Raw genomic sequence first — 23,264 nt, forward strand, 5'->3', positions numbered from 1 at the left:
TTTGTGGATTACAGACTGTGACACTATTCTGTTATGAGGATAGGCAACAAGAGAGGCCTCTTGGATCTCTCAAAATCCGATGCACCTGGTTGCAGATGTGCAGAGTGACTGACTACACACTTATTTTCAGCAAAGGTCTAGCAAACCCTCCAGCATTTTCTCAAACATGTCTTTGTCCCTGCAGTCATTTTTGCCTTCTTTCTACCCCAAAGGTCAGTCAGTCCCTTCCGCCTGTCTGCCTCCATCTCCATCACTTTTCCCCCAAAGAACAAATAATAAAACCAATAGGCACCTCAGGTAACTTTTGCAATATATCAGGTCATCTTCCAGTGTCACTTCAAACAGAGAGAATGAGGGAAGCTGAAAACACATTAGAACCCCTGGCTTTCCCAGCTTTTTGCATACCCAGAAAAAATGTAAAGGGCAACTTTGATTTTCTCTGCCCCCTACCCACCCCCTGCCCTGGGACAGGCTCATTTCATTTCCATGGGGTGGAAGGAATGGCTTGGGTGGGGGACAGCATCCCACCCACTCCTTGGTCAGCCGATGGTCATCATGCTAACCGCTCAGCCCACCCCCTCACTCAGTGGTCTGCTCAGGGCTGCTCACTTAAATGGCCAGCCAGCCCTACACGGCACAGAGGTCAACACCATGTCCCCGTGGCTGCCTGCTGCCCCACTGGGCTACAGCTTGGTTTGCAAAGTGCTGCTGAACAGTCACGCAATTGGTGAACTAAGGAAGAGTTTTAGTCCAGGACTGTTGCCTTGGGACTGTTGCCTTGGGACTGTCACCTTGGAACTGTCACCTTGGGACCAAGAACACCTCCAAGGGCACAAGATTTCAAAATAAGCTGCAAAAATACATTCAGAAAAAAAACATGCCATATAAAGAGAAAGTTTTTTACACTACAATAGAGCTCTTACTCTCCCATAAGGCACAGATCCACATACTAATCAGCAGCCAGGTTTTAAATGAGAATCCTAGGAAACCTATAAATTTTCCAGTCATTTCTGTGAAAAAATATCAGACTTCATTTTCTAATAAAGTATTATGACTAAGTTAATTTTTTAAAAATTAGACTAGAAAGAGCAATGTTCTTTCTGGAAAGCCCTAATTAAGTCCAGGTATGTGGTCTAGGAAATACAGAGCTGTGTAACCTGATGGAAACGATCATTTTCAATTGTCAGGACACTTCTGCTTCTTTTCACCCCAGTTTCTAGAACATCTGGTTTCCACCTGCTCTATATAAAATTGGTTCCTCCCTTTCTCAAATGCGAGCATCATGCTTTCTGGTTTTGTCCGTGACTCTCCAGTGGCATTTAACTCAAAAAAGTCAGCTCCACCTGGAATATGGATGCAGCAAGATGGGAAGGAGATGGGTGTTATGAGAAATTTATTTTAGTCATGAAGGAACATCACAAACTTCAAAAAGGTCAGTTTAGTTGGTACATGAATATGTCAAGCTTCTCTGATTCAAAACTTACATTGCTTGTTTTAAAAACTGGATTCATACTTTGATTAATGCCCTCCAAAAATCTGGTTAGGTTGGTGGCCTTAAAATTTCACATTCTCTGCACAAGTTTTGCACTCTGTCCTGACAGTATACATCACATGTGACATGAAATCTTCCAGGGACAAAGAATACCTTCTGTCTCTGTGACTATCTTCTAGAGGCTCTTCCATTTGCCACCAGCAGTGGCATTTATTGAAGATGATTGTGAGTTTTTGAGACCTGTTAAAAATATCAAGTTCATTTTAATTAGCCCTCATTAAGGTATAAAATTATATCAGTCTTAAATTCAGTATGCAGAACTGAAGCTGGAACATGAGAATTTCTCCCTAGATGTAAGGAAAAGATTATTTAGCATGAAGATAACGGGACAGTGGCACAGGAGTTCAGAGAGGCTGTGAAGCCTCCATCCTCAGCTGGGGATAAAGCCCTAAACTTTATACAGGGGGAGTGGATTGCAGACTTCCAGAGGTCTCTTCCTACCTACACTATTCTGTGATCTGATTTCCAGTGTGGTTTTTGTTCTATTGAACAAAAATCATAGAATCATAGAATAGAATCTTAGAATTATTAAGGTTGGAAAAGACTTCTAAGATCATCAAGTCCAACCATCAAACCAACACCCCCAGGCCTCCTAAACCATGCCCTGAAGTGCCACATCTACACATTTTTTTTAATACCTCCAGGGGTGGTGACTCCACCACCTCTCTGGGCAGCCTGTGCCAATACCTGACCACTCTCTCAGTGAAGAAATTTTTCCTAATATCCAATCTAAACCTCCCCTGATGCAGCTTGAGGCCATTTCTTCTCATCCTATCACTAGTAACTTGAGAGAAGAGACAAACATCCACCCCTCCACAACCTCCTTTCAGGTAGTTGTAGAGAGCGATAAGGTCTCCCCTCAGCCTCCTCTTCTCCAGATTAAACAACCCCAATTCCCTCAGCTGCTCCTCATAGGACTTGTTCTCCAGACCCTTCACCAGCTTCATTGCCCTTCACTGGACACGCTCCAGCACCTCAATGTCCTTCTTGTAGTGAGGGACCCAAAACGGAACACAATATTTGACGTGTAGCCTCACCAGTGCCGAGTACAGGGGCACGATCACTTCCCTGCTCCTGCTGGCCACGCTATTCCTGATACAAACCAGGATGCCTTTGGCCTTCTTGGCCACCTGGGCAAACTGCTGGCTCATATTCAGCTGGCTGTCAACCAGCCTCCCCAGGTCTTTTTCTGCTGGGCAGCTTTCCAGCCATTCTTCCCCAAGCCTGTAGAGTTGCATGGGGTAACACTAAAATGTAACTACAAGGCAGACTGTGGTATGAAGATATAAAGGTCAAGAATCTATAGTTGGTCCTTTGCTTCCACTTGTGGCAGAAAGGTGTCCCCACAGCAGTCTGCAAAAAACAGGTGGATGGACACAGCACTTTCAAAAATCAAACTGTAGATCCATCAGTGCACTTCAGCATCACGACACTCAGCATTGCAAGGCTCAAGAAATAGACAGTCACCCATCAGATATTGCATTCAGGACAACTATTTTGACCTGTTCAAGAAAGGAAGTTTTACATATCAGGTTCCTTCAGGGGAAAACAGGACGTATTAGCAATGCTAAAGGGGAAGCAGCCATCCTCTGAGTATCATCTGGTAATGTGGAAGCCCCTGGAAAGAATCTTTTTCTGTTTGACACTGATACAATTGGGCTGATTAGGGAAATCAGTGTTTTCCCTAGGCAGCTGTGCTGATGGAACCACTGAAGTGGGCAAACTTCTGCTGCTTTCAAAATATAGCTTATCCCCTTATTCCCTGAAGTGCAAGATAGTCCTAGAAATATAGTCCTTATCACAGATGTGTGTGATGCAGTTTTACAGTGTTACAAATACAGACAAAGTGCTACTACATCTTTGTGCAGATTGTTCTACTGGTGCTTTTGCAAATTTTGGCTATGGTGATCGCACACAGAGGGTTTTTTATAAATGAAATTTCCTCATTTTATTTTCACTGTTCAGAACATGTTCTGTGCACACTAACCAGAATCTGGCTTGAATAAAAAGCATTTTCAAGGCTGCCCATGCAGGCCCAACACCATGCAAACTGGAACGAGTTTAGTTTCACAAAGCCTGATGTAGTTATAAAGACAGCAGCGGATGCAGCTGGTGTGCAGCACTGGCTGAGGAAGGGGTTGGTACCACGAGAACACCCCTCACCCAGCCAGCGGTAAGTACAGCCCCCCTCCCAGTCCTCATATTAGCCACATGGTAGAGCTGGCAGAGGTGCCAAGAGTCAGCTGTAACCAACTTATCCAAGGCCAGGTAGGATGCCTGAAAAAGAAACAGAACCCAGACTTTCAATTTTTAACCCAGTACTTGGACATACCTTTCGATTTCTGCAGACTCCCCACTTGGTCTTTAGCCGCTGCACATTTACAGCAAATGAGCCAGTTCTGCCATGGAGTGAATGAGACAGTGCTTTCTCCTGGAAGAGGAAAATACCTGGTGATCGCATAAGTAAAAACCATATTGCAAAGGTGATGCATAAAAGGGTACAGTTAACTTGCAGGCTGAACAAAGCTGATTTCCAGCATGGGAGTGATACTCTTGCCAAATTTCAAGTTTCCATTACCTTTTGCAGAGGTGCTAGAGTCATTAAAAAAATCTTAAAATCTCTTACATCATAAAAATTTTTTTATCACTTTTTCCTAACCTATAAGCTAGTCAACCTTCCCTAACGTAAATATGGGGAGAAAGTTACACTTTGTCTAGGAGCAAGCATACAGCTGTACAGGTAAAGCTTGGAGAAAAATTTAAAGGATTTGAAGTAATTCAATTATGGCAACACTTATTTGCATATTAAGCAAACGACCCAGATAGAACACCTCAGAGTTGCCCACATCATGGTCATCAGCCAGTACCTTTATGTTAATATTTTAGTTCCAATTAGGCCTATTTTTGTAAAGAAGAGTTGCCCCAGTTACTGTGTTTTCATTTACATCCCAGAGTAGTCATGGCATGCATGAACTGGGTTTCTTGAGTTTCTTTTCAAAGATGTGCTGTAGGAGTGCACCTAATTTACTCCAGCTAAGACTTGTCTTTTAGTCAATGGGAGTAGGCTGGAGTTCGTGTGAAATTAAGCATCTTGCAGCATGTATAGCTTGGATGTCAAGTTCTTGATATCCATTGTTTTGCTCTATACATCTAATCGTATTGGTCCTTACTGCTTGCTAATGTAGAAATAGCAAATACTGCTAAGAAATAATAAACACATGATTATTGCTGATAATGCTGCATAGAACGTGATGGTATTATTTAAAATGCCAAGTTTAGCATTATATTAAAAAAATAAATTACAACCACCTGAGTTCCCATCGTAGCAATGCTCAAAGCAGATGCACAGCAATGACAAGTTTTTCCACATGAATAAGGGAGTCAGGAAGAAGATGTGTCTGACTTGGTCATCTTTGGAAGACCTAGTGTGAGGAGTCAGATTCTGAAGTAATTGCTTACAGAAACCAATTTACTATCTAATTAGATTGCTTCAAAGCATATGAAGTCTCTCAACAAGAGTAAGAACTGCAAACTGACTCTGCATACTAGTGATTCAAAAGCAAGAGCAGATGTAAAGTGTTGTCTAGACACTTCGAACACAGCCTTCGGGATGGTCCCACCAGCATCCCCTGGCTGCAGTTCCACAACTGCTGATGCTGTACATTGGGCACTGCTCGATCACGGCACAACAGATCTGACTCACATCAGAAATAGGCAAACAATCACATTTCTCTTGAAGTAACAAGAGCTGAAATTTATGCCAGCTTTATGCTTTTGTTTGGGCTGCACAAGGACATGGAATATCTGATCTGTGCAGTCTGCTATTGCAAAGGTAACCCATCAAAAGTTACTGAACAAATCTGAAACAGCAAAGTGAGTTTACATCAGCAATTTGCGCCGAATGGCTGTGGTATCTTTGTTCCAGTGCTAGAAGTAATGGATTTACTATACTGTGACCCTTCGGAGAATTCAGACTATTCAGAAAAATGTGCCCTCTACTAAACCAACAGAAACCTCTGTTGTAGCAAATGGTTACGTATTTTATGACATTAATACTTTTCCTTCAGCCACCCGTGCTCCTCAGTGGCCTGCTCCATTTTCTGCCAAGTGCAGACACTGGTGGCAGAGACCTCAGCAGAAGAGGAGTTGCTGCACCTCAGCCTCTGCTGCCCTGAGGCTGCATTCCCCTGTGATGCTTGGTGCAGTGGCAAAGCCCACCATGGGGCAGCTGAGGGGTGGCTAGGGACAGCCAGGCTCACTCGAGGAGGAACTGCCAACTTATCACACTGCAGCAACTGTGGGAGGTCCACAGACAGAGGACTGATAACGCCCCCCATTCAGCTGCCTTGCATGAAGGACTGCGATTCAGTAGCCAGCCTTCTTTATGAAGGGCTTTGTCCTGTGCAATATGTCCCACAAGCACTCACTTAAATACAAAAGTAAATTATATTTGTCACTAAACACTCATTTACCACAAGTATTCCAGGTAACTAGATTACTGGCCAAAGTTATTTGGAGAATATTTTTTGAAAACAAAGATATTCTAGAAAACCACAGGCTTTCTATGGACAATGGACATGGGACAAAGATTGCCAAGTAATTCACTGCAAATTATTTGTTCACTCAGCTTTCTGCTGTCGATGAAGGAGGAGACAGGAGGGAGTATGGGGCATTTTTTCTTTCTCTTTACTTTAGATTGCAGGGTAGGGGAAGAGAAACTTGTTGACAAGGTTTTATGTTTATTTGGTGAGAAGCAAATTGAAAGCACACTTTAAAAAAACCAACAAAAACAGCAACAACAAAAATAAGGCAAAATCAATCCAGCAGTTGCAACAGAATATTTAGTCTGGAAAATATGTGGTGATACGCTCCAGTTTTGCTGTTTCCACAGCTTGTCTGTAGGTACACACACAGTCACACACAGAGGAAAGACCTAACACCCTAAATAACGGGCACTGCCTAATATTTTATTCACATGTGTGAGATTGTTCTTTTGTAGAACAGGAGATTTGCTTAGAATTAGCTGAGTCCTGTAAATTAGCATCCCCTGGAAGGATGCCATTCCTCTAATGCCATTCCTCTACCTGGTCTAGTCAAGGGTTTGTCTCTGTGAAGGATGGCTGCACAAGCATCTCTTCAGTCCTGAGATGGATGGGTGATGTTTTACACTCTGCTGTTTTCTTATTTGTCACAATGACTGTGCTGGTCAGTTAACAACAGCTGTTATAAAAAGAACAGTTCTCTTTTCATTATTATGGCAATCCCACAACAATAATTAATAGTAGCAGGAACTGTTTCTAAATGACTCCATAAAACCCATTCTATAGCATGCCAGCAGCTAAGCTATCTTCCGGATAAGAGGCAAATTTTATGAGAGAGACTGCCAATACATTGTGGAGTACATTAAAACAAGTACATTAATTTACTAGGGAATGCAAGCACCAGTTTAAATGCAGAGAAATGCTTAACTGAGTGTTTATTATTAATTAGAACTGATCTAATGATTAACTTTTATAAATAGAGCAAATCCTGCTTAGAGGCAGTATTACTTACAAATTCTCAAATGCACTTTCCCCTTATCCTCCTTGCTGTGATTGAAACTAAATATTTACATCACATTTGGGGCCTCTTCTTGGCCCAGTATGTTATTTCTGTCATCGTTATGTTTTGCTTTTGGGGTGGGTCAGCTGGTGCTGCTGAAGATAGCTGGTATATCCAAAATCCAGGTGGTGCAGGAGAGTATCATACATGAAGAACTGAAGCCAACTCAAGCAATTAATCTAGCTCAAATATATAGCCAGTTCAGGATGGTCAAAGTGGTATTTATACCACCGGCTCTCTTCCTGGTATCCTTGGGTCCAAGAGAAAGTTAAAAGAGGAAGAACAGAAGGTGGAACACTGTAATAAAAATTGTGATAAAAGCACTTCCCTCCACAGGAAGCCCTAAATTTCTGTGTCAACAGAAGTAAGCAAATATATATTGTGCAATCATTTGGCACTTCTGTTTGATGATTTAAAAGATGTTGTAAGATCAGGTGAATAATTACCCTTCCCAAATGGAGAAGTTGTGGATAATCATTTCAAAAACACCTCAATGCTTCAGAAAATATTAGAAGTGACAGATAATGCTTGCAAACACAAACTCAGTTTTACTGCGGAACAGCCAAATGTCTCTGAACATTAAGGGAATGAAGTTGTAGTACAGCCTTGAAACAGGAGTATGCAAATGGGGGAATGAGCTGGCAAGAGAGAGAATAACCCAGCTACGCTAAAATCAAGATGAAGAACAAAATAATATCATGTAGGATAGAAAGGCAAATACACTTCCTAAACACTGAAAATTAGGAACTTCTGAAAACCTTGTCCTCGTTGTCTTATCCAGGCCAGACATGAAAGTAGTAGCCATAATGGAAAAGCTGCTAATATTGAAGTATAGGCTTAAAATGCTTATTCATTGTACATACCTGCATATTTTACTACTGGAAACCAAGGTGTTTGTGGTATTAGTTTGTTTTGACCACATATATCGCTGCTTTGATCAATGCCTGTCTTGGGCAAAAAACAAAACATAGGTGTTGTGAAAATGTCAATATAATCAAATGCATGAATTCTGTTGGCACTCGGTTACTTCTCAGTTCATTGACAGTAACATGATTTGAGACACTCAAACATCTTATATCTTCAGGCATTTTGAAGAATCAGAGCAGCTGGCATCGGAAAGTCAAACTTGGCTGCATGTTTCATCTTCAGCTCTTGACCTTTTCTTGGGAAATGGTCTTTGAGAGCTACTGAAGTCACTGCCATGCAGAAGACCCAATTACCTGGGAGGTTAGGGAGCCTTCATGCTCATGAGGTTAGTATAGCCAATCTGACCTCTGGGTAGCAGAATGACTAAGATGAACTTTCTAGGTTCCTTCCAACCATATTTTCTCTGATGCTACTTAGTGTTTTTCATTTGAAGGCATGCAAGGTAAAAAAAACAAAACAAAACAAAACAAAAAACCACCACAACAACTAATGCCATTTTTCATGAGCTCCATTACTTGGTGAATGAAACATTCATAGTCTGTACCTCAAAGCTGATACTTGTTTTGTTGCTTCCACAGGCTGAAAACCTGCTTCAAACTGCAACAAAACGCATAAATTATGTGTTTTCAATTTAAGAAAAAGTAATTAATTCTATGACTCAGATACCAGCGCACATTTTCCTCCTTTTATTGCAGTTTAGGTTCTTTTAGGGAAAAAAAAAAAAAAAAAAAAAAAACAGTAGCACAGATAATCCACCTCTTGCCTAATTCGGTGGGCGGGGGGGGGATGTTGGCTGTCGTGTTTTGCAGCGGGGTGTGAGAGGCTGCTGCACTTCACCGGGGCGGAGGGGCCAGGGAATGGGACACAGCCCCACGGCAGAGGGGCTGAGAATCGCTCCCGAACCAGAAACAAGGTCTGGGCCCGGGGTTTGGCAGGCATTTCGGAACAGGGAAGGAAATTCGGCTTTCCATCCGTCGGCCCCAGCCCTCAGCCCCGGCGGGTTTAGCCGGGGAGCTGTTGCCATCTAACGGCGGAGACGGGGCAGCAGCGCGACACCTTCAAGGGTTCGAAACCAAAACAGGTTGATGAAGCCCACGGAGACTCCTTGTTCCTTCTTTAAGACAGAACTCTGACCTGGAAGCCACCGAAGGACCTGGGAGCCCTTCAATAGCTTTCAATAATATATTTTAACAGAGCAAAGCTCTCCTGAAGTTGGTTGTACCAGTCAGATCGGACAACCTTGTATAGCCCACCACTTATGCCATGGGCAGTAAGAGTCTCAGGAAAAGACTTCAAGAATATAGTATTTTAGGTACTTTCACACTTAGAAGCTGCATCCAGCAAACTCAGGCAGGCCTCTGGTGAGGACAGAGGGTTTCTAAAGTTACACTAATAAGTGTGAAGCTCTACATGCTTTTTAGTGGGGGATTTTAATTTCCAGTTAAGCTCCTCTTGCAAAAAGACCAAAAGAACAGTTACAAAAGACACCCTATGAAATGGAAAAGTCTGGGTCTCTTGGTCACCCTCTGGGACGTGTTAACAACAAAGATCACACTACGTAAGTGTTCTTTAAAGCTCAGAAGCATCAATCAATCATAAATTGAAGAACTTCAAATTCTGATAAGAATATTAAATGAGACCAAATCCCAAGACTGGTATGTCAAACAGAAAGCAAAGGGACCCTTTCACTGATGTTTGTTATATGTGCTAGAAACCAAACTCCACTCCTGGTCTTATTGGGCAAAACACAGAACTATATCTAAACTGTGAGGGGAGAGGTTAGGAAAACAGCATAAAAACACATTCAGCAGCATATTCACTTCAGATTTGCATCCAGATTTATGGATTTATATCTATTTATAGACTTATAACTAGTAGTTTCTGTTTTTTCTTATTGCAGCAATTATACCAGTAGTCAGACTGAGACCAGCCTACCAAGCATGGAGGAGCTGGGAACAACCCAGGAACCCCCAGCCTGTCACTATAAAACCCCTCCATGTGTGCAGACAGTGAAGACAGCCTCTGCATGGCAGGTACAGACCTTCTGCACCTACAGAAGGTCATGGTGGCAGATGTGGTTGCCATCCAAAGAAAAGAGCAGGAAGTCTCATGAAGACTCAATAGCAGATGTCTCTTGTCCCCTGGGTCACTGCCAGGAACCACGGTGAGACAGCCTGGACGTGAGTGCCTTGGTGCCTGCATGGTGGCCAGATTATGAGGACACCTGTGAGTTGGGTCTTGTGAGTATGTGGGTGACAGAGTCTGAGTGAGTGAAACCAGTTTTGGGTTAGGTCAGATTCCTCTTTCCACTTGTGACATCTCATGGTTCAGCTTTCCATATTGCTACTATAACCCTGCAATATTAATTGCTACAGGGGTAGCATATTTGAGCCCACACCCTGAGCGGTAAAGACATAATCTAACATGCCATGAGACTCCTGATTAGAAAGAGCAGGGGGAAAAAGGGATATTATTTTCTTCTACTCTTTTCCCAGCATGAAACAAAGGAGGGAATTTTCTTTGATACTTCACCTTTAGATGCTACTTATAGGTGAGATGCCAGCTCACTATGAAAGCAGTATAATAAAAAGTATTGTCTAACAATTAGCCAAGAACTAGCCCTGAGCCTGGCTGTTACTGCAGAGAGGGGTGAAGCACGAGAAACAGGTAGCAATTCAATCGCTTTCCATCCAAACAGCTTGCTGGCCCTCAGGATATCAATAAAAGTATCTCTGTCTAAAGACACGCAAACACACAAGAAAAAAATTTGTCATTTAATTGATGCTCCCAGAAACTCAGTTATACATTGATTTAAATTTAAAATGCAAAGTTGCAGGTAATGCAAACTTACATATAAGAACTGCCAGGCAGTTTACAGAAAACAAAGCTGAATATAAAAGAAAACAGTAAGGTTTCCAGAAAATTCTTAAATGTCCTCTAGTTTTGCACAGCAATGCTGGAATTTGTTAGAATTACACAAGACATTGGCAGACTTCAACATGCAGCATTTTGGTTGAATAACTCTAAACTAGGGGTCCCGAGCCTTCCACATATTATCCTGGGTGATCAGTGCCAAGCCATGATAGCGAGTGGCTCCAGCAAGCCCCCACCAGGACAACAGCACTGCACACACCTTGTGGGATCTTTAAAAGGGCAAACACAGGGAAAAACTCCTAGGCCCTATTATTCTATTGCAATTATCAATAAAGCCATGTTTGAAGAAAAATCCTGTATTTTGAATTTCAGGTTTGAGGCCCTATCTCTCACAGACTGATAGCCCCAGAGAAAGCTGTAGCTGGTGGGGGAGGCTGTACATCCCCCATCAGCCTGTGGCCACCGGGAACCGACCTTGGGTGCCGTAGTATGGGATGATGGCAGAGCAGAAATAGTAGCAAAGACCACAGCGAGGTGCCTGTGTAGCCACCCTCCCTGGTCTGTGTGCAGCAGAGGCAGGGGCACAGGGAGAGGGGCTGCCTGCCCAGGAATGGTGGGTAACTCTGTGACCACCCTGGGGCCACCAAAGCCCCAGGGCTCCCTCAGAAAACCTGCTACTGATAACTCAGCCCAATGACTCGTGGTTTAAAAAGTTCATGATATATAGAGAATATTATCATCTACTATTTTTTGTAAACTGTACTAGGACCCTTCCACTGTTCATTTTCAAAGTCAGTATGTGAGAACAGGTAACAATTTGAACTTTCATCCATGTTTCCTCTTTTTGATAAATCTTTCAGGGAAGATTATAGCTACAAACCCATGTCACAGTGCTATACATACCAATACATGTCATACATTTATCTTTATCTATTTGTCTGGTTCACTTCAATATGTTGAGAAATTTACTAAATCTTTCTTGTGAAAAATTCTTGCTCTCTAGGTAATGTGATCTGCCTGTGGGTACTGTCATATATTTTTATATTACAACAGTCAAAATGTGCTAGGTATTTTTCCAAATGTGTCACTGTGATGATTTCTGTCCCCAAAACCTGCAAGTTTTAGAAAGTTAATTTGATATCCAAAATGCAAGGCATGCTTGGCAAATGGGACATACCCATCACATAAGGGGATCCCCTTGCATTTACAGCTTCAGGACCCTGTTAACCACTCCTGTCGGCAAATTAATCTGCTAGATGTTCGTATGAAGCTACCTCAAACCAGCACAAAGTCCACCTGGCAAATTCATGGACTCTTATTCTTTTGAAACTTAAAGTAACATTCATCATCTCGTTCTTAATAACTCCCTACCAACCTGTTGTCCAATGTTACTCAGTATCTGAAACACTCCTGCATGGAGAAGCAAAGTTAAGTACACAGCACAGGCAAAGGTGGTGACATCGTCATGCCTGTTCTAGAAGCTCTCACAGGAGAAATGGATGCTGGTTTAAAAGGATATTCTTGGACCATGAGTTCGGAAGCAAATGAGACATGCCAGTAGCAGACCCATTTACCATTGGGTGCAAGAGGGCAAGGCAAAACAGTGACGGAAACAAAGCCACAGTGCTAGGAGAAAAGCCACGGGCAGCCACAGGAAGGAGACCTCAGTGCAAAGTTGATGCCTATTGCTGGTGTGTAACTGAAATTAAAAAGCTACAATCAGTTGTAATTTTTCTGCTTTGAAATACATATTACCAAAGTAAATATACACTGAAAGTGCAATGAAGGAGTGAGGAGCCAAAGGATGGAGGAAAAATTAAGGGTTCTTCAGAGAACACATTGCAAGAGATCTGATTATTTGTGCTCCTGGAAAAGTTCCTCTTCTCCTAAGGTAGAGGCTGAATGACAGGCAAGGTGGTCTGTTCAGAAGACTGGCAGAAAGGATACACTGAAACTTATGTGTACTTCCCAAAGAAGATATATGGGAAAACAAAGCAAATTCCATACCATCCCTTATACATCATTAAGCAGACTTATATCAACTAGAAAACTCCAGTTATGCTTGCTCTAAATCTACACTGCCTTGCACAAAAAAAGTCTATGTTTTCCCTAAGTTGCTTTACTTGCCTGTGCACTAGGAAAGTGGACTAGTACGGGAAGTCCCAAATTTATCAGCACTTTGTAGTTCACAGAGATGGTGTTGACAGGTTTCTCCCCTGCTGGAATGAGCTGAACGGTCTGCCTACCTTGCCCAGCTGGGCTTTGCGCATTTTCAACCATGTCTCTGAAGCAGAGCACCCACAAATAACAGATTTCGTTCTTTGACTGAAAGGAGTATAACTGACTGGTGTCCAATTTCCTGCCCTGTGTCTATATAAAAATTAAAATCATAAGCAAGTTGATGCATGTGGTCAGAAGAAGCAGAAGTCCAGGCCTCCATTACACTACCTTTTCTCCACACCCCTCATTCACATACGTGCACATGCACACACAAACAAGAGATATATCTATGTGTATCTATATATCTCTATCCTCTTCTATATTTATATCTCTATTTACACATACCTAAATAAACATACCAACTTAACATGGTCTGTTGATCTGAGGCACATTGGGGAATGCTTGCAGACACTAAAGGCTTACCACCAGATAGGATCCACCCTCTAAATCCTAGACTTTGCAAAAAAAAAAGACTTTTAATTCTCTGAGATCTATGTCTGAGGAATTATTGCCTCCAGAAATCACTGGAGAAATGGCTTGGTGCTATTACTTGTCTGGAAACTTTGTCCAGGAGAAGATAGTGCATCATCATATAAAACTCCAACAGAATAACAAAATATTCTGGACACGTATTAATTCATCAGAAAATCTTATTACATTGTCTAGTATGCCAGGGATGCTTAATATAATCTAATTTCAGTACTTGTTGCATTAAAATATCAACCAGTTTTGAAAAACAAAAAGCTAATCATTGCAAAAAAACCCAAACCTTCATCAAATATGTTTTAAGCTGAATGTGTGAAGTGGAGGCAGGAGGAAGAAGTCAGAAGTTCAAACAGAAGCTTTGTAGGATCAGAGACCATTTGCTGATCCAGTAGCTCTGTGACCTTCTGGGCTGAACATCAAGCCATGTTCTCCACAGGATAATACTGTAGCAGTTTTCCTTAAAACATGGCTTAAAAATGCTTCTGTTGTTGTGAATGACGTGAGAAGGCAGAAGGGGAGAGGGGAGATAACACAGCCTGAGGCAGAACAACTTCTTCTGCCCAGAATATGAGTGCTCCCTGCTTCCAGGTTGGTGAAAAGGGGATAAAAAACGATAAATCAGAACTGCTGTCCTTACAGTCTCTTTGTGGCTTTGACAGAAAGATGGCAAGTTGCATTACAAATAAGTTTTAAAATATCGTTCATGTTCCCCTACCCTCCCAGAAAATGAATAACAAGGAATAACATATTACACCAGTGATTTACAGCTTAATAACTGTAATAATTTTTCACCCATGTTAATATATAGACTGCCTGTACTCAAGTTAACAAAGTATAAACAGTAACAGTTTTGATTTAACAACATTATTTCTTAGGATCATGCACCTAAAGTATAGAGCTTTTTAAATTTTGTCTTGGAAATGATGCATCCACTCAGTGAAAGAAATAATTAGGTTTTTTGCTGGTTAGGAGAAAAACACAGAATAAATATGTCCTTAGAAAGGCTTTTGATGCTGTATTAAATAAATGAAAACAGATTATAATGAAATGTCATATTGCATAGATGACCGAAATATTACTTTTAAATAGTAATTAGCCATTGTTCACTCTTAAAAATATGGAACCACTCAAGCATTATCTACCCAGGTCCGGTTTTCTGTAAAAGTTAATGTTTTGGATAATGGACTGGAGTACCATAACCTGAAGGGTGTCACAAATCCTTTTGAAGGACTGAATTAGAATTCAAAGGGTCCTGACAAGATGGAGAAAGGGTCTAAAATCTGAAGAAAACAATTAGTACAGGTAGTTCCACATGAGGTTCATGGTGGATTATGGATTAAATGTGAGTCAACAACGTGAAGCTACTGCAAACTGAGAAAAGTTATATGCAACCTATGGGACATGATTATCATACCCTCCTCACTGATGGTCAGATCTGAGCTGGTGCTTTTGGCAGTGCAACTGAAAGAGATGGCGATAACTGGGGAAGGACCCCAAGGAGAGCAGCAAGTATAGAGAGGGTTTAATGTGGATATAAATGAGATGGAAAAGCTGAAGGTTCTCTACCATGTCTCTTCTAAAAGAGGAGATTGAATGGCAGTATACTGACAACTTTCCAGTGAGGGATAGCACATGCTCAGCTGTTCCTCCTGACCACAGTAGAAAGAAAAAGAAGAAATCTGCTTAATCTGTGTCAAAAGCCATTCAAAATATCCATTAGGCAAAGCTTGTCTATCCGCAAAAATACTGAAGAAATTGGGAGGGCATGGAAATTGCAGTTTTAAAATGTTTTCAATATTAAACCATCGATGACAGATGTCTGTCCTTGTCAGTTTGAATTTGTCCTTCTGCAGAAGTATAGACCAGATGACCTCTAGAGGTCCTTTCCAGTTCTTCATCTCTGTGAAACTATAGGGAGCTCTGAGCTAGCAGGCAAAGGAAACAGCAACAGCTACTGAGTAACAGCACACTTCGTTGAGATTTTTCTTCATCCCTGCCACTGGCATACATCCATGTTCTGAATTTACATGCTGCTGAATTGCATCCAAATAAGTGTCAACACATAGTTACAAATATGGCCTGTAAGCCAAAATAATTGTTTCTTTTAATATGAATCATCTTGAAGAGCATTTTATTATTATAAATGAGAAAGTTTCTAAAAATATAATATGCCCTATTTGGCATGGTATTATAAAAATACCATGGTACTAGATTTGAAAATGTCCCCTCCATGCCAAGTCTTACCCAAGTTGACTGGTGTATCTGAGGGCAGAATTTGGCCTACTGTAATTAAATCCAAACATTGCATCAGAGTTTAACTAGCACAAGACCTTGCTTTTTAGTGTAAAGACAGTGGAAATATCTATTGTCCTTTTTTTCAGTATTTTTGGACTGCAACAGCCCTTCTATAGGTTTTAATCATATGATGGACACAATTCAAAAGTAATGTATCTGCCCAGCATGAAAGAATAATCATGGGTCAGTGGGATTAGAAAGGTAGAATTTACAGCTAGAACTGAGTTTTCCCTCCCTACTTCCTGCTCTCCTTGTTTAGAAAGAACAGACCCTGATGCTAGCTGAAAGAGAAATACACCTGAAATGTGTTGATAATGCCTAGTACGAATTCTGAATCATCACATGTGGACTCATCCATGAGTGCTTATACATTTCTTGGCTGTTAATCTAAAGGTAACTGCTGACCTTACAGCAGCCCACTGTCAGTGGAACACAAAAGGCTGTATTCTCCATCTGCTAAATTAATTTTGTGAGTTTTACAGATTGCAAACCAGAATTTTCTTTGGAAAGTTTATCCCATGCTGTTGGAATTTTACTGATGTAATACTGGCAGAGGCTGGCATGGGATGATCACTCCATGTTAGCTGGAAAGTGATTTTTTTTGATCAGCCTTACAAGAAGGCAAATAGGTGGAGTGAGAAAAGGAGGATATGGAAGAGATAAAGGTATGTGAAGGTAACAATGAAAAGAAAATTTGAAAGAGTGAAGCTCCACTGTGTTACATTCCCCAGTTTTAACCAGCTTGAAGTCCCCAAAATCTCTGCCATTTTAAATTGAAGCATAATACAGTAATTTAAAATAAGGGATGTCTTTCCCCTTGAGTGTCTTTGTGCTTGAGAAGGGGTCTCTTTTTCAGGATTTAATAGGGCAAACTTACACTGTGTACAAAGAGAAGGGCAGAACCCTTCCATTGTATTATATTTGCTTGTTCCATCAGGAAGGTTGAATATGCTGAGTGAATGAGGAACTAATCTCTGGGGGCCATAGGACTTCTCAACAGAAATTACATCCTAGCATCTGCTTGGCATGGTTTTCCCATGGGCTGTGTTACTGCCTTTATCGGGGAGTTTTCCAAAACCCTGTGGAGAATAAGAATAGGCTTGGTGCTGTTTGGTTGAAAGTACACTCCCAGTACTGCCATGGTTTGGATTTGGCTCAAAAGAATAAGTTTTAATGGGATTGACTTTTGAGAACTGCATCTTGATATTTAGAAAAGTATATCTGAAAGCATTATCCAAGTATTTTGTTTCACGGGGGACAGCTGTTTGAAGCAAGCTGGCCCAGGACATGGCTGTGTTTTGTTGGCTTACGAAACCACTTTTCTCAGTTCCCAGGATGGGTGGCAAATCAGGTAGAAGACTGTGGGATAAAAGCTGTAAAAGTTATAACATTTGGTCCACTCTGAGCTAGGGTTTTATAAAGGAATATTATAGGAACTGTTCTTCAAGATGAGAACCAGATTCTGCTTTCAAAATAGGCATCAATTTGGCATTCAGGTAAGCAGCAAACATCATTGTGAATACATTGCAACTGTGAAGACAAAGTCAGTCATGTGCTAAATGATAAATAGAGGCTATTTACAAAAATTTCTATGGTACATGCCAATTTTCAAAACTGTTCTAGAACTTCATTTTAATTTGATTTCATAGCTTGAAAAAAAAAAAGCTTAGCAAGCCAATTAGTGTATCATCCACCTTGTATACAGCCAAAAATGGTAACTTATATCTAGTCATATCTAGAAAGGGCAAGGCAAGGAAAGGCAAGGAAAGATAAGGCAAGGCAAGGCAAGGAAGGTCAAGGAAGGTCAAGGAAAGGAAAGGAAAGGAAAGGAAAGAACATTTCTGTTGGAAGGGACCTGCAATGATCATCTAGTACAACTGCAAAATCTGACCAAATCCAAAGGCAGCTATTCAAACTGTTTTGCCTTTTCATGGGTCACCTCTATGTTTCAGACACAATCCAGATCATAAAACATAATTCAATTTTGCCTGTTTTGAACACTCTTGTATATAAAATATTGAAATAAACATAGCAGAAGTAAGGTAGTTGGCCTGGGATATTATTATATGTACCCATTCATAGCGAAGAGAAGTTAAAAAGTTAAACTATATTGTATGTTCCTGTGTCTATTCTATATTGTTTATGAGAAGGCCAAGTCCTTATTCAAAGAATTTCTCTCAAAAGAGCTCATGGGCAAAAGTTGACAGGTCAAGAAAAGGTTGTGTGGGAAAGAAATGAGCCACTCACACTAACAGACTATTAAATCCTTAAAGATAAACAGAGACCGATATCGGAAACTGATAAAGGAATCTAACTAGTAGTACAAATACAGCAGCACTTAAGGAATTCAAAAGAATTCCTGAATCCCCTGGATATAAGTAAAAGGATATGCCAGGCAATGTAGGGTGTCCATATCCCATACATTGAACTAGGAGTTCTAGAAGATTGAAGGGGAGGGGAAGTGGAGGAGGAAGAGAAGGTTCAGCAGTAGATTATATTAAGACTTGGAAAGATGCCTCTTCTAAGCCATATTAAATACAGAAAAGGTCAAATTTTTGGCATTCAGGCCAAATCTAAATGGGGAGGGCTCAGTACTGTGCAACCCCTGTAATATGCTGTCAGCTCTTTAGTAGCTAGAAAAGATGTTATCAGTAGAGGCAAGAATGCAGAGGAATGTTCTTGGAGTCTTGGAGACAGGTAAAAGAAAGGAAGAAGATGTCATTTTAACTTTTTTCCTAAGGTGAAAAAGATCTAGCAAATACACAAATTTTATAAAATAGGTGCCTGAACAGAAAATTTTATTCTGAAGGGAATGGAAAAGAAAAACAAAAGATATCCTTTGAAACAGCTAGTCAGTCCAACAAAACTATTTCTCTTTTGACCTTTCAATCAGGATGCCAGTGATATGCAGCATTAGTTGGTATAAATACATGACTGGCCATGTGATACTCAGATACGACAATCTAGTCATAGTAAGTGGAGAGGTGGAGACAAGACACAAAAGAACATGAGACAGAATTAACCGAGTCCCACAGATTTATCCTTCTGTGTAGCCTTAAATAAAAATTGTGTATTTAAATGGCACCCTTTTGCAAGCCTGGAGATAGAAGGCAAAGGTAACACTGTCAGCCATACCCTTTAGCAGAGCATGTGAAAGTGTCTTGGTTCACAGTAACTAACGAACGCTCACTGAAAGAAACAGCAATCATTACAACTACTTTAATCATCCTAATTACAGGAAAAAAATCCCTATTTTTATATTGTCTAGTTAGCACAAAAATGGCCCAGACTCTGGAACTGTATTTCAGCCACTGCCCTTAAATGGACTGCATAGTAGGTTACAACAGCTAAACCTTTGCTTCTATTTTATTGCCTCAGTCACAAGGTTTTAAGCTCTATTTATACAAGTGGTTTGAGTTATAAAACACACATTATTACTTATAAGTAATTGAAAATAGCCTCCCAGACAAACAGAGATCTGGCCACCTGAACTGTAAGTTTGCCTAGCAAAACTATAATTTGATAGGTGTGCGACAAATGGTAGATATCCGGCACTAATTCTTCTGCATGTCATTTGATACAAAGATGTAAGGAAAACAGTAGCAGAAGTATACACAGTTATTTCGAGTTTAAGTCACTAGGAAAATTATTGGGAAATTGCAAACGTCTCCCATTAACTTTTTAACTTTATTAGTATGTTTTCAATTTAGCTGACAAGCTCCTCCTTTGCAGGTCCTCCAGGAATGTGTAAAATAATAAGGTACTTGATAAAATGTTTCCATGCAGAATTTGGTTTCAGCTATGCAGTAAAATGTATGTACTCGAGGGCAGATTTAGCCTTTTTCCTCTTTAGGCTGGTGGAAATTGGAAATGTTAGAGCAAAAATGCCTTGCTCTCCTAAAGATAAGCTTTTTTAATAATGCACCTTACATACCTAAAAAGGAGTAAGTATGGAAGCTAAAACTTGCAAGAAAAATATTCACATTAAAAGGGGTAAAGAAATTTCTGAGTCTTCTACCAATGAATGATTCAGGACTTAATCCTGCTGCTGTTGAAGTCAAAGCAAATCTTTTAAATCAAATTGGACCTCCTTCTAACACAGGAATAAGGGCACGTATATCTGGAGTAACTGGGATAAAACCTATCCCAAATGTGTGGAATTTTCTGCAGCTACAGAGGATTGCAGCCAACTTTAAGTCATTTTCTGTTTCTGGTAATCCTGGGTAAAACTTTCAAAGTCAGCTAAGCGTCCTTGAAGTCTCACTCCTTGAACAGACTTAGACACTCCAGAAACTTTTACTCCATACCTATTTCCAAACCACTTTTGTGTGTTTGCCTTCAACATATGCCCTTTAAATTGATGCCATGAGTGCACTTTGTACTGGAATGCAGCCTGCAGCCAGCACTATAAATAGCTGCTCTGCTTAATTACAAAAGGAACGTTGTTTTGTTTTAGACGCCTAGAATCATCTGTATAAAAATCCCGTTTCAGAAAATTTCAAATTCTGAACTTCATGGGTTTATTGAATTACTTCCAAATATGTATTCTAGCAGATGAAGTACGAATTTAAGTAAATGTCAAAAAACAGTATTTGTGTTTTCTTTGCTGCAGGGAGTGGCTTTCAGTAAAAACTAGGATAATCGATCTATATCTCCATAATCAGCGCAGTTGCATGTCACACTACAATTGCTTTAAGTGGAACATTCCTTCAACTGCAAAGAAAAAGTCTGCTTTCAAATTTTTGTAGTGCTATTGTTTTACCCCAGTTAATATTGCCCACCATGGGTATTGCAAATTGTGCTATAGTAGGTGACCAGCTAAACCTTAGAACAGCTTGGAAGGGAAATGCTGCTATTACTACTTTACAGACAGCTGAATGGAGTCAGAGAACAAGCTATATGCCTTTATGCTCTCCATCAGATCATTCTGAACACCACAGAGTTGACTTTTCTTATTTCCTTAGCTCATGCTCTGGGTAATAGAATTTTGTGCGTATGTACACGCAGCCCATGACTCCCTAAAACCTAATGAAGATGCTTTCACTGATTAAAAATAAACATTTTAGATTTTGACCATTATAAGCATTTCTCAGTCTACAGGATGAGTAAGACTTGAGTGAGGTTTGGCTAAGCAAGTACAGTTGGCAGTAATGTCAACTTTATTCTACCCTGTGGCAGTAGATTAACGTGGTATCCGCATACCACTTACATCAAGCAGATCTGGGGGCGACAGCCTGTTGCGAACTGTGTTTCCTGGGCTGAAGCATCCGTCCTGTTTGGAAGTGTTCAGGGCCAAACCCCGCAGCCCTTGCTGAGGCATGGCTCCAGCTGGCTTCGTCGGCAGTCCTGCCTGAGTCAGGGCTGCTGGAGCGTTCTTGTTCATGAGACCATTGCCACTCGCCCTCACCCGCTGGAGCCCACAGTAGGCAAGTGCCTGTGGTCTTCAGGGTGTTCCTAGCGGGTTCGGCGACAATGGCACTGTTGCAACGTGTGCTACATGCTGCTTTTAATTAGTCACAGGCAGACTTCTTCAAACAGAACAGGGCAAAACTTTCTCTCTCAGAAAAAATGCTGAAAAGTTTAACATTTCAAAAACTCTTTGGAGCCTCACTGAACTTCGGCAGAGCACAAGTCTGAAAGGTGTGGTTTTCCTTCAGCATTGCAAATGTCTGAGACAAGGAGGCACTGAAGCTTGATTTCCCAACCAATTATTTCCCAATAAGCATCTGAATGTGTTATTTGAGCGCACTTTTTAAGCCTTTTAAAGTTTGCCCACCCATCCCTCAAATGATCTGCTCTTCAAAGCTCCATGGTTATTTAATACAGTAGCATTCTGAAATCATACCAGCGAAACAGGGCAGTATGGCTTAGTCACCACATGGTGATGAAAACTGTACTGCACATGAAGGAACACACACCAGAATCACATTTTCTATTCGGGGTATTCTGTTTCAGAAATCAGACTGTGTCACTGAGCTCAGTCTCCTATCATCAGTACCGAACCTTAAGACTATTGAATGGTCTGGACAGCTCTGAACACCAGAGTTGGGGTTACACCATGCTACGCAGCCAGCACCAGGGGAGAAGGGCAGCCAGGGCAGGTGGCACTGCAGCTCTGGAGTTGAAGTCCTTCAGCAAGTTCTAGGTCTTTTTCACTGGTGAGAAGAGAGCATAATTTGGATCCTCCAGAGATTAGTTGTGCAGAACATTGTTTCTCTAGCCTAAATCACAGACCACTCTTCAGATGTTGCATCTGAGCTATCAATCTGCATTCTCTTTGTAGTCAATAAAGAAAAGAGAAACTTTAGAATAATTTGCCTATGATTTATTTTACATGGCTACTTCATGGGAGCACTAAACATGCCCTCAGAATGCTTCCTCTTCTGTACTGACTGTAAAGTCAACGACCAGTTCACATGCTGACAACTAGAAAGCAATTGTGTGAAGTTATGAGCGAAGAATACATCCTCTCTGAGTAATCTCTTTAGAATGCCCCATGAACGAGGTTGGGATGACTAGCTCAGATATCGACACCTACAGTGAAGACATCTATATTTAGCTAGATTAATCTGTTCCATGTTTGGCCACATTCACCACTTTTCTCATCATCCACCACCTCTGCAACTTCTCATTCCAGCTTTCTTCCCCACCTCAAAACTCTACCTCCTGCTCAGACTACATATGCACATGATATACCCCTTGCTATTGTTGTCAAAACCTCTTCCTTTCCTCCTCTGTGAGATTTATCTCAGCTGATCTCTGAATCTTACAAAAGCTCTCGAAGACTTCATCTTTTGCAGTCTCATTCCCTATGGAGTACCATTTCTTCTAACACTTTGGACTACTTTGGACTGTCATTATTGAGCATTTTTTAGCTATTCAAAATCTTATTCACACTCACTGGGACAAGTCACTTCTGACAGGAGAATAAAATATCTTTTTTTGTTATCAGCTCTCCGAGTATACAACCACAGTTGTACCCAAACTGATGCTTTCGCAAGGCTGCCACGAAGAATCATACCATGTAAGCTTTTGTGCCTACAGAAGGCTATTCAGATAGGGAAAAAAATAAAAAACTCAATTTCTAGTCTTTTGACTAGAGGTAGTTTTGTTGCTACCTGTGGTGTCTGGAGCTAGAAGAGATGTATCTGAGCCTTTGAGCTCTCCTAGTTTAGACCTTCTTTGGGTAAATATTCAATGGGACACTGAGGACAGAAAACAGCTCTGATAGAAAAAAAAAAAAGTCTAATTCTTTCTACTAATAGGCAAGTACTCATTCTCACTCATGGTTTTGCTCATGGTTCCTCTC

The 23,264-nt window shown here is 40.9% G+C and overlaps 1 long non-coding RNA gene across 3 annotated transcripts in view; it reads right to left on the minus strand.

Annotated features, from left to right (window-relative positions):
* The window catches only part of LOC142055270 (uncharacterized), a 49,642-nt gene that overhangs the window by 21,269 nt on the left and 5,109 nt on the right, over nucleotides 1–23,264 (minus strand). For 2 of the 3 annotated variants that reach the window (XR_012659864.1, XR_012659862.1), the window contains exons 1-3: nucleotides 7,106–7,399; nucleotides 4,862–4,974; nucleotides 3,885–3,983 (exon numbers count right to left, since the gene is read on the minus strand). This is a non-coding gene — a long non-coding RNA (uncharacterized LOC142055270). Of the gene's footprint in view, nucleotides 1–3,884; nucleotides 3,984–4,861; nucleotides 4,975–7,105; nucleotides 7,400–23,264 lie in introns of those variants that run through there. The other variant, XR_012659863.1, reaches the window with a different exon arrangement.

The sequence above is a fragment of the Phalacrocorax aristotelis genome, chromosome 3, assembly GCF_949628215.1.
Source record: "Phalacrocorax aristotelis chromosome 3, bGulAri2.1, whole genome shotgun sequence".
Classification (NCBI taxonomy): Eukaryota; Metazoa; Chordata; class Aves; order Suliformes; family Phalacrocoracidae; genus Phalacrocorax; species Phalacrocorax aristotelis.